Source organism: Dama dama, chromosome 11 (assembly GCF_033118175.1).
Source record: "Dama dama isolate Ldn47 chromosome 11, ASM3311817v1, whole genome shotgun sequence".
Taxonomy (NCBI): domain Eukaryota; kingdom Metazoa; phylum Chordata; class Mammalia; order Artiodactyla; family Cervidae; genus Dama; species Dama dama.
In genome coordinates, this window is record NC_083691.1 from 48,357,805 (window position 1) to 48,372,327 (window position 14,523).

Below are 14,523 nucleotides of genomic sequence, written 5' to 3' on the forward strand. Positions count from 1 at the left end.
TATCTCACCATTTTAAATGAAAAAACAAAACAAAACATAGTACAGTAGGTTTCTACCCCAATCCCCCAAACAGTGCTCTAAAACCCATGAACACCCAGGTTTAAGGAGCAAATTATCATGTTAAAATAGAAAATTCTTTAAAACTTCATTTCCTGATTAGCACACAATTAATGTGTTGTTAAAACTTTTTTCTCTTATTGTATGACATACATGACCCAGTGATGCCTCTTTTTTGCACCTGCAACATCTGTGACCTGTGCTCTCTTTGAGAAAAATATACAATTCTCATCTTTTACCAACCATGCTTAGTATGTAACTAGACTTAGCTCATGCATATTTTTATTAATGGATTCATACTGAGATTTTGGCATGCATATATCAATTTTTCTTATACAAAATTTGGCTGGAAAATGTTGCACCAATTGATGCACATATTTTCTGGAGATTGGATCATTAAAACTGAAGAATTATTCTATTAAGAAAATGTTAACCAGAGACCAAATCTTCAGGATTTACCTGCAATACCTTAGGTACTATTCAGAAAAATTCATAGAGATAATAAAATGTTGCTAGTTGTTTAATACAGTGCTGTATGCAAATTCATTGCTCAATCCCATCCTTTTAAAGACTTTGAAATGCTCAGCATCTCTCTGCAGCCAACTTCCCAGGGAACTTACCCCAGACTTTTAAACCCATACACATGATCTTTTTCTTAAAGTCATTGACTACCACAAGTGGAAAGAACACTATTTTTTCATTGAGGAAGCAAAGAATCTTTTCAGAGCAGACTTGGGAAACAGTTCTGTGTGGGGCTCTGGCATTTCTTAACTTCATGTAAGCAGAGACACTCACTGCCCTTTCTTCTGGATGACCTTTGCAAGGAAGTCTGTGTAGTGAAGAGCCTTTAAAAACAGAAAGGCCATCTCTCTCCAAAGCAATGACAGGTTTGCTTACAGTTTTGAAAAACAGAGACAGTGCTTCCATCCAGAGTAAAGTAAGTCAGGCCTGGTCACTCTCCAATGCAAGAAAGATGTCTCTTTCTGAAGTAAGGAGTAGGCTAGATTATGGCCCATCAGAAAGACTCAGGTTATTCATGCTCCTGTAGCATAATTATAGGGGATATTCCTCTCCTGTAATGTAACCCACTATGTGTGAAAGCACCTGTTTGGGTCCATCTATGTCCACATCATGGGACCAGGGTTTAAGGGGAATTGAGCTGAATATTGTGAAACTCATAATGCCACAAGTATTATACTAAAGTCCTTTGCCTTCTTTCTATGCAATGGCAGGGGGGCAACAAGGCTACTAGGGAAAATTTGAGAGAGCTTATGGTCCTTGAGATGAAATTAAGTAATTTTTTTGCACATTGGAAGAAAATGACTTTAACTGAAGGGTCTTGAGTCTTATTTGCTGATTTCTTTCTATTGTTTCCATTCTATTTTCTTTTGAAGAAATAAATTCCTTGTTCTTTTCAAAATTACACCTGTCAGACTTGCTATCCTGCCCTTTTCCTCTAGAAGTCCTCCCCTCCCATCCTTCCCTTCATCTCATGCAGTGTCTCTCTCTTTCCGTCTCCCTGCCCTTAAAGGTCTACAGACTGCAGCCTGACATGTTATCTACATTGTATCAGGGAGAGTCCCATTATTCTTACCTTAGGAAAAGTTGAGCTTTCCAAGAGGCTGTAACAGAAAAATAAATTTTAGCCAGAATCTACTGCAATATACGTTAACATGAAATACTGTGGACTTCAAGAGGTCATAGATTAGGAAATCCTATAAGAAAACACGTCTGGAAAAAAATCAACCACAACACTTAAATTATGTGGGTTTGGTACATATATACAGTGAAATATGTGTATGCTTATTTGCTCACTCACGTCTAACTCTTTATGACCCCATGGACTATAGCCTGCCAAGCTCTGCTGTCCATGGAACTTTCTAGGCAAGAATACTGGAGCAGGTTGCCATTTCCTTCTCTGGGGGATCTTCCTGACCCAGGCCAGGGATCAAATCCATGTCTTTTGTGTTTCCTGCACTGACCCAGGCAGATTCTTCACTACTGTACCACTATACTAAGCCATAGAAAAAGAAAGCAAGAATGCCATTTGAAGCAACATGATGGAACTAGAGATTATCATACTAAGTGAAATTAGCCAGCGAAAGATAAATATCATATGAAATCATTTATATGTTGACTCTTAAAAAAAATGAAACAAATAAACTTATTTACAAAACAGAAACAGACTCACAGACAAAACACTCTTGTGGTTACCAAAGATGGGAAGGAAGTATAAATTAGTAGTATGGGTTTAAAGTATACAAATTACTATGTATAAAATAGATAATCAACAAAGGTCTATTTTATAGCATGAGGAACTCTACTCAATAAGCTGTAATAACCATATGGGAAAATAATCTGAAATAGAATGGATACTAAGATCATGGCATCCAGTTCCATCACTTCATGTCAAATAGATGGGGAAACAGTGGAAACAGTGGCAGACTTTACTTTTTTGGGCTCCAAAATCAGTGCAGATGGTGACTGCAGCCATGAAATTAAAAGACACATGCTCATTGGAAGGAAAGTTATGACCAACCTAGACAGCATATTAAAAAACAGAGATATTACTTTGCCAACAAAGGTCCATCTGGTCAAGGCTATGGTTTTTCCAGTGGTCATGTATGGATGTGATAGTTGGACTATAAAGAAAGCTGAGCACTGAAGAATTGATGCTTTTGAACTGTGGTGTTGGAGAAAACTCTTGAGAGTCCCTTGGACTGCAAGGAGATCCAACCAGTCCATCCTAAAGGAAATCAGTCCTGAATATTCATTGGAAGGACTGATGTTGAAGCTGAGACTCCAATACTTTGGCCACCTGATGCAAAGAGCTGACTCATTGGAAAAGACCCTGATGCTGGGAAAGATTGAAGGCAGGAGTAGAAGGGGATGACAGAGGATGAGATGGTTGGATGGCATCATTGACTCAACAGACATGAGTTTGGGTAAACTCTGGGAGTTGGTGATGGAAAGGGAGGTCTGATGTGCTGCAGTCCATGGGGTCGCAAATAATTGGACAGGACTGAGTTTCTGAACTGAACTGAACTGATAAATAATGAATAATGTATATATGTATAACTAATGGCATCAGTGACTCAATGGACACGAGTTTGAGTAAGCTCCGGGAATTGGTGAGAGATGGGGAAGCCTGGCATGCTGCAGTCCATTGGGTCACAAAGAGTTGGACATGACTGAGGGATTGAACTGAACTGAATGGAATGGATACATGTATAACCATTTTATACTCAATCATATATGTATAAGCCACTTTATACACAATCTTATATGTATAAGTCATTTTGCTATACATCTGAAACTAACACAGCATTGTAAATCAACTATACTACAGTATAAAAGAAAAAATAAAATATGAAAAATTTAAAATTAAAATTTGTGTGGGTTAGCTTGTCTATGCTTTTATCATACTGGGAAGAACAAAGTAAGGAATTTTCCATTTTTCTTTTTGTTTTTAAGTTTTTATATATTTCTAAAGTCATCATCACAATAATTTTTAAAATGCTGAAGATTAAATATTTGGAACATTTGAAACTTTTGATTATAAAGTACCACACAGACTGTCTTATTTATATCTTTGATTCCGCTGAAGAGAAAGTGATGTTCTAAAATGATTTGAGTAGCATGGAAGCATATAAGCTACCATATGTAAAATAAACAGCCAATGGAAATTTGCTCTATGACTCAAGGAACTCAAACTAGGGCTCTGTAACAACCTAGAGGGGTGGGAAATGGTGGGAGGTAGGAAGGAATTTCAAGAGGGAGGGGACATATATACACCTATGGCTAATTTATGTTGATGTATGGCAGAAATCAAACCAATATTGTAAAACAATTATCCCTCAATTAAAAATAAATAAATTAAAAAAAATAGTGAATGACCACATACAAAAAAAAAAAAATTCCTAGCAGAGCTCTAAATGTTTAGGGCTATTGGCACCATGGCCTTTATCATGATGGTAAAAGGCAGAAAATGACCTTGAATTTTGTTGATGGCTGGTAGTTGCTCATATTCAAATGATAAGAAGAGTGAAGAAACAATCATATTATCCAGCACTACAGTTCCAAATCTTGACAGCACTGAGTAGGGAAACATATGAGACCTGGAGGCTTAGATCCCAGGCAAAAAAGAAAAAGAGTAAAGGCTTAGACCAGGCTTTCATGCAAAGAGATTAGAGCAGTGCCTGGGTTGCAGGGTGGTGGCAGGGGTGTTCTTCCTCAGCCAGCAATTTGCTGGAGCTCTCAGACGGAAAGATATATAGGAGTTTCTGAAAGTGGCTATTCTGAGTGGTAGGGGTCCAGCCATGTCTTTAAATCAGTGCACCAAAACCTGGAAGGAAATCAGCCAGAGCACTATCAGCCTTTATTCAAGAAGCCTCCCAAGGACAGTTCTGATTTGAGGCAGAAAGCTTTATTATTTAAATGGGGCTATAGCATGGGAAGGTGGGTTGAGATTCAGCTACTGTCAAAAGTAAAGGAAATGTTCTTGAAAATCAGCAACCTTAAGTTGGACAATCTACAGTTTCTCTAAATGGGTGAAAATAAACAGGCTGATTTTCAATACTTCTGCTTTACTGAGTATGCCAAAGCCTTTGACTGTGTGGATAACAACAAACTATGGAAAACTCTTCAAGAGATGGGAATACCAGACCACCTGACCTGCCTCTTGAGAAATCTGTATGCAGGTCAAGAAGCAACAGTTAGAACTGGACATGGAAAGATAGACTGGTTCCAAATTGGGAAAGGAGTACATCAAGGCTGATTTAACTTATATGCAGAGTACATCATGAGAAATGCTGGATGAAGCACAAGCTGGAATCAAGATTGCTGGGAGAAATATCAATAAGCTCAGATGACGCAGATGACACCACCATTATGGCCAAAAGCAAAGAGGGACTAAAGGGGCTCTTGATGAAAGTGAAAGACGAGAGTGAAAAAGTTGGCTTAAAACTCAACATTCAGAAAAGGAAGATCATGGCACCCGGTCCCATCACTGCATGGCAAATAGATGGGGAGACAATGGAAACAGTGACAGACTCTATTTTGGGGGGCTCCAAAATCACTGCAGATGGTGACTGCAGCCATGAAATTAAAACACGCTTGCTCCTTGGAAGAAATGCTATGACCAACCTAGACAGCATATTAAAAAGCAGAGATATTACTTTGCCAGCAAAAGTCCATCTAGTCAAAGCTTTGGTTTTTCCAGCAAGAGTTAGGCTATAGAGAAAGCTAAGCACTGAAGAATTGATGCTTTTGAACTGTGGTGTTGGAGAAGACTCTTGAGAGTCCCTTGGACTTCAAGGAGATCCAACCAGTCCATCCTAAAGGAAATCAGTCCTGAATATTCATTGGAAGGTGTGGTGCTAAAGCTGAAACTCCAATACTTTGGCCACCTGATGCAAAGAACTGACTCATTTGAAAAGACCCTGATGCTGGGAAAGATTTAAGGCAGGAGGAGAAGGGGATGACAGAGAATGAGATGGTTGGATGACATCACCAAAGCAATGGAAATGAACTTAGGCAAGCTTGAGGAGATGGTGAGTGATGGGGAAGCCTGACAGGCTGCAGTCCATGGGGTCAAAAGAGTCAAACATGACTGGGCAACTGAACAACAAGACTGCAGTATGCCAGGCTCCTCTGTCCATGGGATTCTCCAGGCAGGAATACTGGAGCGGGTTACCATGCCCTCCCCCAGGGGATATTCCCAACCCAGTGATAGCACCTGAGTCTCCTGTGACTCTTGCATTTCAAGGGCAGATTCCTTACATGCTGAGCCATTAGGGAAGCCTGACCTACCAGACATTTTAGAACTATCACCAAAAAAAAAAAGATATCCTTTTCATCATAGGAGATTCGAATGTAAAAGTAGGAAGTCAAGAGATACCTGGAGTAACAGGCAAGTTTGACCTTGGAGTACAAAATGAAGCAGGCAAAAGCTAACAAAATTTTGCCAAGAGAATATACTAGTCATAGCAAACACTCTCTTCCAACAACACAAGAGATGACTCTACACATGGACATCACCAGATGGTCAGGAACATAATCAGATTGATTATATTCTTTGTAGCCAAAGATGGAGAAGCTCTATACAGTCAGCAAAAACAAGACTGGGAGCTGACTGTGGCTCAAATCATGAATTCCTTATTGCAAAATTCAGACTTAAATTGGAGAACATAGGGAAAATCACTAGACCATTCAGATAGGACCTAAATCAAATCCCTTATGATTATACAGTGGAAGTGACAGAATGAAGGGTTAGATCTGATAGACAGAGTGCCTGAAGAATTATGGACAAACATTTGTAATATGGTACAGGAGGCAGTGACAAAAACCATTCCCAAGAAAAAGAAGGCAAAATGGTTTTCTCAGGAGGCCTTACAAATAGCTAAGAGAAGTGAAAAGCAAAGGATGAAAGGAAAGATAAACCCATCTGAATGCAGAATTCCAAAAAGAGCAAGGAGACATAAGAAAGCCTTCCTAAGTGGACAATGCAAAGAAATAGAGGAAAACAACAGAATGGGAAAAATTAGGGATATATACAAGAAAATTAGAGATACCAAGGGAATATTTCATGCAAAGATGGTCACAATGAAGAACAGAAATGCTATGGCCCTAACAGAAGCAGAAGATATTAAGAAGAAGTGGCAAGAATATACAGAAGAACTGTACAAAAGAGGTCTTAATGACCCAGATAACCACAATGATGTGACCGCTCACTTAAAGCCAGACACCCTGGAGTGTGGAGCCAAGTGGGCCTTAGGAAGCATCAGGATGAACAAAGCTAGTGGAGGTGATGGAATTCCAGTTGAGCTATTTCAAATCCTAAAAGATGATGCTGTTAAAGTGCTGCACTCAATATGCCAGCAAATTTGGAAAACACAGCAGGAGTCATGTATGGGTGTGAGAGTTGGACCAGAAAGAAAGTGAGGGCCAAAAAATTGATGCTTTCAAACTGTGGTGCTGGAGCAGTTACTTTAGAGTCCCTCAGACAGCGAGGAGATCAAACCAGTCAATTCTAATGGAAATCAACCCTGAATATTCATTGGAAGGACTGATGCTGAAGCTCCAATCTTTGGCCACCTGATACAAGGAGCTGACTCATTGGAAAAGACCCTAATGCTGGGATATAATGAGGGCAGGAGGAGAAGGGGACAGCACAGGATGAGATGGTTGGATGGCATCATTAATTCAATGGACATGAGTTTGAGCAAACTCCAGGAGATGGTGAAGGATAGGGAAACCTGGTGTGCTGCATCCCATTGGGCCACAAAGCATTGCACAGGATTGAGTGGCTGAACTACAGTAAAGTCTGTATCAGATCATGCTTAAGGAAAATATTATGAAATGGAATTCTCTGTCTGGACCTGTTGTACTCTATAGTTAGAAAAATAAGAAAAACACCAGAGTTGAAAACATTCACTAGATAGCAGGGTCTGAGAACCACGCCATCAGGGTCCCATCAGGAAGATGTTTAAAGGTTCTGGGAAGTCTATTTGCAAGGGATATTGTGTGATCCTGATTGACCTTAAAGTGTGCTGAATGGTGGAAGTGCAGTGTGGACTTTCAGTCCACTGGTGAGACAGTTACCATCAAATAAAGGAGTGATTTGGTCAACCCACTGAAATCATATCAGGGCAAGGTAGGCAGAGGACATGACATCAAATTGATGGCGGGGGAGAACCAACAAAATAGGTACCTAGGAGGAATCCACATGTGTATGGGAGGTGTTCAGAGACAAAAGAAAAAAAAAAAAAAGCATGAAATTTGAAAGAAAGCAAAAGAAGGGGAAAATACTGGAAGATAGAAGAGGTGAATTTTAGCCTCTCTTTCTTTGATAGTATGATACTGGACACATCAGTTAAGTCCTGGGATTTCAGTATGTTTTTGCACTTGCCCCAAGTCGAGGTGCTCCACATGTTGCCCACTGCCTCCCCTTCTCTGTGCCCTCAGACTACCCCATTACAGCTCACACTGTCTGTCTGACTCCTGCTGCCCTCCCCTCAAGCCAGCCATCAATATTCTTGGAAAAAATCACTTTCTCTTCCTTGTGCTCAGGATCATGGGAACAGAGCATTTGGTCGCTGCTGGGGAATGGCAAACCCCACCCTTGACTTCGACAGTTTGCCAACCTGCTGGCGGGAAGGGGACCTTGTCTGCGACAATTCCCAGGGTGTTCCAGGAACAGGCTATCCCCAATGCCCTAATGCCTCTGTAGGGCCTCAGCTTCTACCTTTTCCCCCTCCTTGTACCTCAGATTCAAGGTTTTATTGAGGAGGAATCTAGAAGAAAGAATTGTTTCTGAATGTGAGGAATTTATAACATTTTTAGACACCTCATCCTCAAATTTAGTAAAATAAATAATTTGTGGTTTGATAGAGAGTGTGTTTCTGATCATTCAAAGGTAATATGATTTAGAGGAGGGAGAAACCATGGATGCTTTTCTGTAATATCTGGTTCTTTTCCTAATGCTTTCATGTCCTTTATTTCCATGGACACATGCAGAGACATGAGAGAATCTGGGGGCTCTGTCCATGATTTTAATTTATCTGACCCCACGTGTTTGTGACCATGGGTGGGGCTTGCTTACACCTATGTTGGATAGGAAAATACAATACCCCTCCCCTCCCCGCTTGTTGTGAAACTGCTATATGTAAATCTGTCAAGTGTGAAAGTGTTAGTTGCAGAGTCAGATATGGAAATATGTAAAAGACAAATTAAAGTGTGGGCCAAAGAACTGAGTACTTGATGTCTCACAATTATTCACTTTTTAAGCTCATCTCATAGGGTCTGTAACTATAGCCATGATCAGTGGGTGGATATTTATTAAAATCAGCTGGCCCTCAGACAGTTGGTGATATTGACTATAATGGTACTAAAGAGAAGGGAAAGGGAAAATGTTATTAATACAAAAAAGTGACCCTGAAGAAAAACCTCTTGGGTTCAAATCATCCAACTCTAACACTTAGTAGCTATTTGAACTTAAGTTTATTAGCCTCTGTGATCTTCATCTGTTATATATGCTTATAATAGCACCTGTTTTATCAGACTGTTACGTGATGGGGATTAGCTAGGCCACTATTTGTAAAGCACTTAAGAGAGTAGGTACCAATAGAACATGCCTTAAAAGTGTGTGTTAAATACACTAGCCTTTTCATTTAAAGTAAAAAAAACAAAACAAACAAACAAAAAAAAAAAAAACCCTGCATTATAAGCAGACAAGGAATGGGTCAGTTCACTGCATGCTTTTTTAGCCTCTTTTCTCTTCAGCCTAATTTTTGAAGATACATTTTTACTCACAGGACTGCCAAGAATTAAAGAATTTGGAGACAATCTCTCAATAGAAAGTCTTCAATATCTAGTCCAAGAGTGGAACACTGAGGCTCCTGAGGACAAGGACATATTGAAGGGATGGGATTAAGGCTTCACTGAAAAAGCCATCGCTCTGGACACAGAAAAGTCCTCAATTTTATTACCTTGCATGCGGAATTTGGTCAACCATATATGTAAGCAACAAGGATAACTATCTCAATAAGTATGCGGCTATTCGAGGCTTTAAAGGCTTTATGAAACAACTGTGTCAACTGTCATTTTAAATCTTCTTGTATCTCACAGCTTCTTCCTCTCAATATCACATTAGCTACAACATATTTATCATATGTTTTAAATTATTATATCTTTTATACCTGGAAAGTCATTGTGTGTTTAAGGTTTTCTTTTAAAGTATAGTATCCCATTAAAAAAAAAATCCTGTAAGTATTAATATTCAAAAATTAATTGCTAACTTACTTTCATTAAGAGATACCAACCTGGTACTGTTGGGGATGGGGAAATTTCCCCCTCTACAATTCTTGATTCTTGTGGCTGAAATAAAGCTGAAACAAAACAGATTAACTGGAGGAAAACGGACAAATTTTAATTCATGTACATGGAAGTTTCAGAGAAATGGAACCTAAAAAGTGGTCAAAGCAGGCAGCTTTTATACTTTTAGACAAATAAAGAATAAATTTGTGAGGAATTGACAGAACAAAACAAAACAAAAAAATAAATAAAAAGAGGAAGACCTTGGGTGCTTACTTAGTGAAGTACCTAAATAAAGTTTGGTCGTGGAGTAGGAAATATAAGAAGGAAAAGGTTTGTTTACATGGGTTTCTCAGCCCAAATTCCATACTTTGGGTGATAAGAGGGTCTTTCTACCTCCAGAAGCAGAGAATGTACCTTCACCTGGGAGATATATGTCCTGCTTCCAAAGAGAAAGAAAGGAGGGTCAGTGTCTCTCTCCTGTTGGCCACTTAGGTCACTTTAATTCAACGCGATCAGTCTACTGAGGCACGTTTAGGGGCAACCTGCTCTGGACCTCAACAGCTCCTTTCTCTGAAACAGAGAAGTTTCTCATATTAAAAGCTGAGCTGTTGACTCTATAGAGAGATAACGGGTTAGCAGAATCCTCCATTTCCCTGAAGCAACTTTTTGTTTCTAAGAACAGATCAATTAAACAGTTGTATTTAATTTAGGAGACTGATGCAGATGGGCTCCCCAAGCCAGACATATGTATAAGGAATCAAGTATTTAATAAGAGACACTTCTGTGGGAACAAAATGAAAGCAAAGATTAATGATACAGTAGATTATAATCCAGTTTCTGATCCTAGGGTTCAGTCAGTCAAGCCGATTTTTAGATGTTGGGACAAAGTACATTCCTCAGTTTGAAATATCTCTAGTGAAGCAATTGGGTATTTAGATAAACTTTCTGAATGGTTCATACATAGACAGGCACAAGGATTATTTAAGCTTGAACTGATGTGGTGATTTCTCTGAAATTTATATCAAGTCAACAAACTTCAATCTTCAGGGCTTTAAAAAATAGCAATTTGAATTTTCAGTGATTCCAAGACAAAAGGATGGGATAAAAATTAAAAACATTAGTTTAGAGAATTGTGGTTTGATACTGGAGAAAACTAGAGAAATTCAGCATTCGGTCTAATTTTCAGGTAAATAACAAAGGTTCAAGGAAAAATAATAGCACTAGAATTTAATATCGGTAAGTGGGTATTAAAATTGAACTGAAGCATATTTTGTCCTCTCTAAAATCACCTTCATTTTTATCAAAGACAGCCAAGTTAATACCAATCTGTTTGCAAAACAAGTTTTAATTTAATAAACTTGGCCTGATTATTTTCATAACTCCAGCAAGAATAGCAATTGATTATATTGGCTCTTTTAAGTATGTTTTGCTAGAATTTGTTATAAGATTAAACTTGTAATAGCCTCTCAGGGACAGTAAACCACACCTGAGACCTGTCACAAGGCTTGCCTGTAATACTTATAGATTTTGGTGAATTTCTCTTCTCTTATAGTACCCAAAGTATCCTGAAATTCCTGGGCCATCCAGGAAGGAATTTCCTTATTTACCAGGTAAGGCTGCTGAGAATCCTGTTGACAAGGTACAAAGATGTTTTTTCCAAAGGGCTTTATTTATTGGCCCCAAGAAGTCGACCTTAGTTTCTTCAAACTCCCTGGTCATATTTGCCTATAAATATCTCTTTCAAATATAACATTTCAGTGAAAGCTTTGGTGATATAATCAATGTTTCTAATTGTATCCTATTACAAGGAGAACAAATTCTTATTGAACTTATGCAAATGAAGTCTAGGGCCCTGAGAACAAAAAAAAAAAATTTTTTCCCAACAGTATAAACCCAACAGGTCAGACATTGCAGGTAGACCACTTTTTTCATTTTATAGAACTCTTCCGGCCAATGTCTATTTACAATTTGCATCATCTTAACTGCACTATGGAGGGTGAAGAAATGCAAAAAAAAAAAAGAAAAGGTATTCTAGAGAGCCAGGAAAAGCCAAGCCGTTTGTTTTCCCATTGCCCTGGCTTTTTGCTTAATCTACAGCTACTGTTTATTCATCTTAATTTCTTTCATTCAGGCACAGTCTGTTACCTTTTCACAAGCACCTTCAATTCAGTTCAGTCGCTCAGTCGTGTCTGACTCTTTGCGACCCCATGAATTGCACCACACCAGGCCTCCCTGTCCCTCACCAACTCCCGGAGTTTACTCAAAGTCATGTCCATCGAGTCTGTGATGCCATCTAGCCATCTCATCCTCTGTCGTCCCCTTCTCCTCCTGCATCCCCAATCCCTCCCAGCATCAGAGTCTTTTTCAATGAGTCAGCTCTTCGCATGAGGTGGCCAAAGTACTGGAGTTTCAGCTTCAGCATCAGTCCTTCCAATGAACACCCAGGACTGATCTCCTTTAGGAAGAACTGGTTGGATCTCCTTGCAGTCCAAGGGACTCTCAAGAGTCTTCTCCAACACCACAGTTCAAAAGCATTAATACTTCGGTGCTCAGCTTTCTTCACAGTCCAACTCTCACATCCATACATGACCACTGGAAAACCATAGCCTTGACTAGACAGACCTTTGTTGGCAAAGTAATGTCTCTGTTTTTTAATATGCTATCTAGGTTGTTCATAACTTTCCTTCCAAGGAGTAAACGTCTTTTAATTTCATGACTGCAGTCACCATCTGCAGTGATTTTGGAGCCCAAAAAAACAAAGTCTGACACTGTTTCCACTGTCTCCCCATCTATTTCCCATGAGATGATGGGACCAGATGCCATGATCTTAGATTTCTGAATGTTAAGCTTTAGCCAACTTTTTCACTCTCCTCTTTCACTTTCATCAAGAGGCTTTTTAGTTCCTCTTCATTTTCTGCCATAAGGGTGGTGTCATCTGCCTACCTGAGGTTATTGATATTTCTCCCGGCAATCTTGAATCTTGATTCCAGCTTGTGCTTCTTCCAGCCCAGCGTTTCTCATGATGTACTCTGCATATAAGTTAAATAAGCACCTTAGGAAGGCAACAGTCTGCCAAGAAACGTTCTTTGTTTGTTTGGCTTGGTTTTGGTTTTTTTGCAGGAGCAGGATGGACTTCAACCACATGTACTGCAAAGTTTACAGATTCTATTGTTGCTGAATTTTCCTGGTATTTAAGATCAGGCCCTTTAGTGTAAAGAAAGTGTTAGTAGCTCAGTCATGTCCAACTCTTTACAACCACACATACTGTAGCCTGCCAGGCTCCTCTGTCCCTGGGATTCTCCAGACAAGAATACTGGAGTTGGTTGCCATTTCCTTCTACAGGGGATCTTCCTGATGCAGAGATCAAATCCAGGTCTCCTGCATTGCAGGCAGATTCTTTACTGTCTGAGCCCAGTTTTAATGACAGATAACACCTTATGTCAGGACATATATGCCTTCCAGGAATTTTACATACTTTCTGGGAACACATAATGCATATCTATACATTTGACAATGTGGCCTTTGTAATTTAACATATCAAATATACTTAGTTTAATATTTATTTTCAAAAAGAGAAAACAAATTTTTGAGATACTTCAGGCACCCTCTAAAGTATTTCATGTCTCAAAGTTAATTCAAACTCAAAAAGACTTTGTGTTGAATTTGACTTCAAATCTTTATAGCCACATTCAGACTTAAATTAAAGAAAGCGGGAAAAACCATTAGACCATTCAAATACGACCGAAATCAATCCCTTATGATTATAAAGTAGAAGTGACAAATAGATTCAAGGGCTTAGATCTGATAAGCAGAGTGCCTGAAGAACTATGGAAGGAGGTTCATGACATTGTACAGGAGGCAGGGATCAAGACCATCCCCATGGAAAAGAAATGCAAAAAGTCAAAATGGTTGTCTGAAGAGGTCTTACAAATAGCTGAGAAAAGAAGAGAAGCTAAAGACAACAGAAAAAAGGAAAGATATACCCATTTGAATGCAGAGTTTGAAAGAACAGCTAGGAGAGATAAGAAAGACTTCCTCGACGATCAGTGCAAAGAAATAGAGGAAAACTATAGAATGGGAAAGACTAGAGATCTCTTCAAGAAAATTAGAGATACCAAGGGAAAATTTAATGAACAGATGGGCACAATAAAAGACAAAAATGGTATGGACCAAACAGAAGCAGAAGATATGAAGAAGAGGTGGCAAGAATACACAGAAGAACTATACAGAAAAGATCTTCATGACCCAGATTATCATGATGGTGTGATCACTCACCAAAGGCCAGACATCCTGGAATGTGAAGTCAAGTGAACTTTAAGAAGCATCACTATGAATAAAGGTAGTGGAGGTGATGGAATTCCAGCTGAGCTATTTCAAATCCTAAAAGAAGATGCTGTGAAAGATTAAAGATAATGCACTTAATATGCCAGCAAATCTGGAAAATTCAGCTGTGGTCACAGGACTGGAAAAGGTCAGTTTTCCTTCCAATCCCAAAGAAAGGCAATGCCAAAGAATGTTCAAACTACCACACAATTGCACTCATCTCACACGATAGCAAAGTAATGCTCAAAATCCTCCAAGCCAGGCTTCAGCAGTATGTGAATTGTGGACTTCTAAATGTTCAAGCTGGATTTAGAAAAGTTAAAGAAA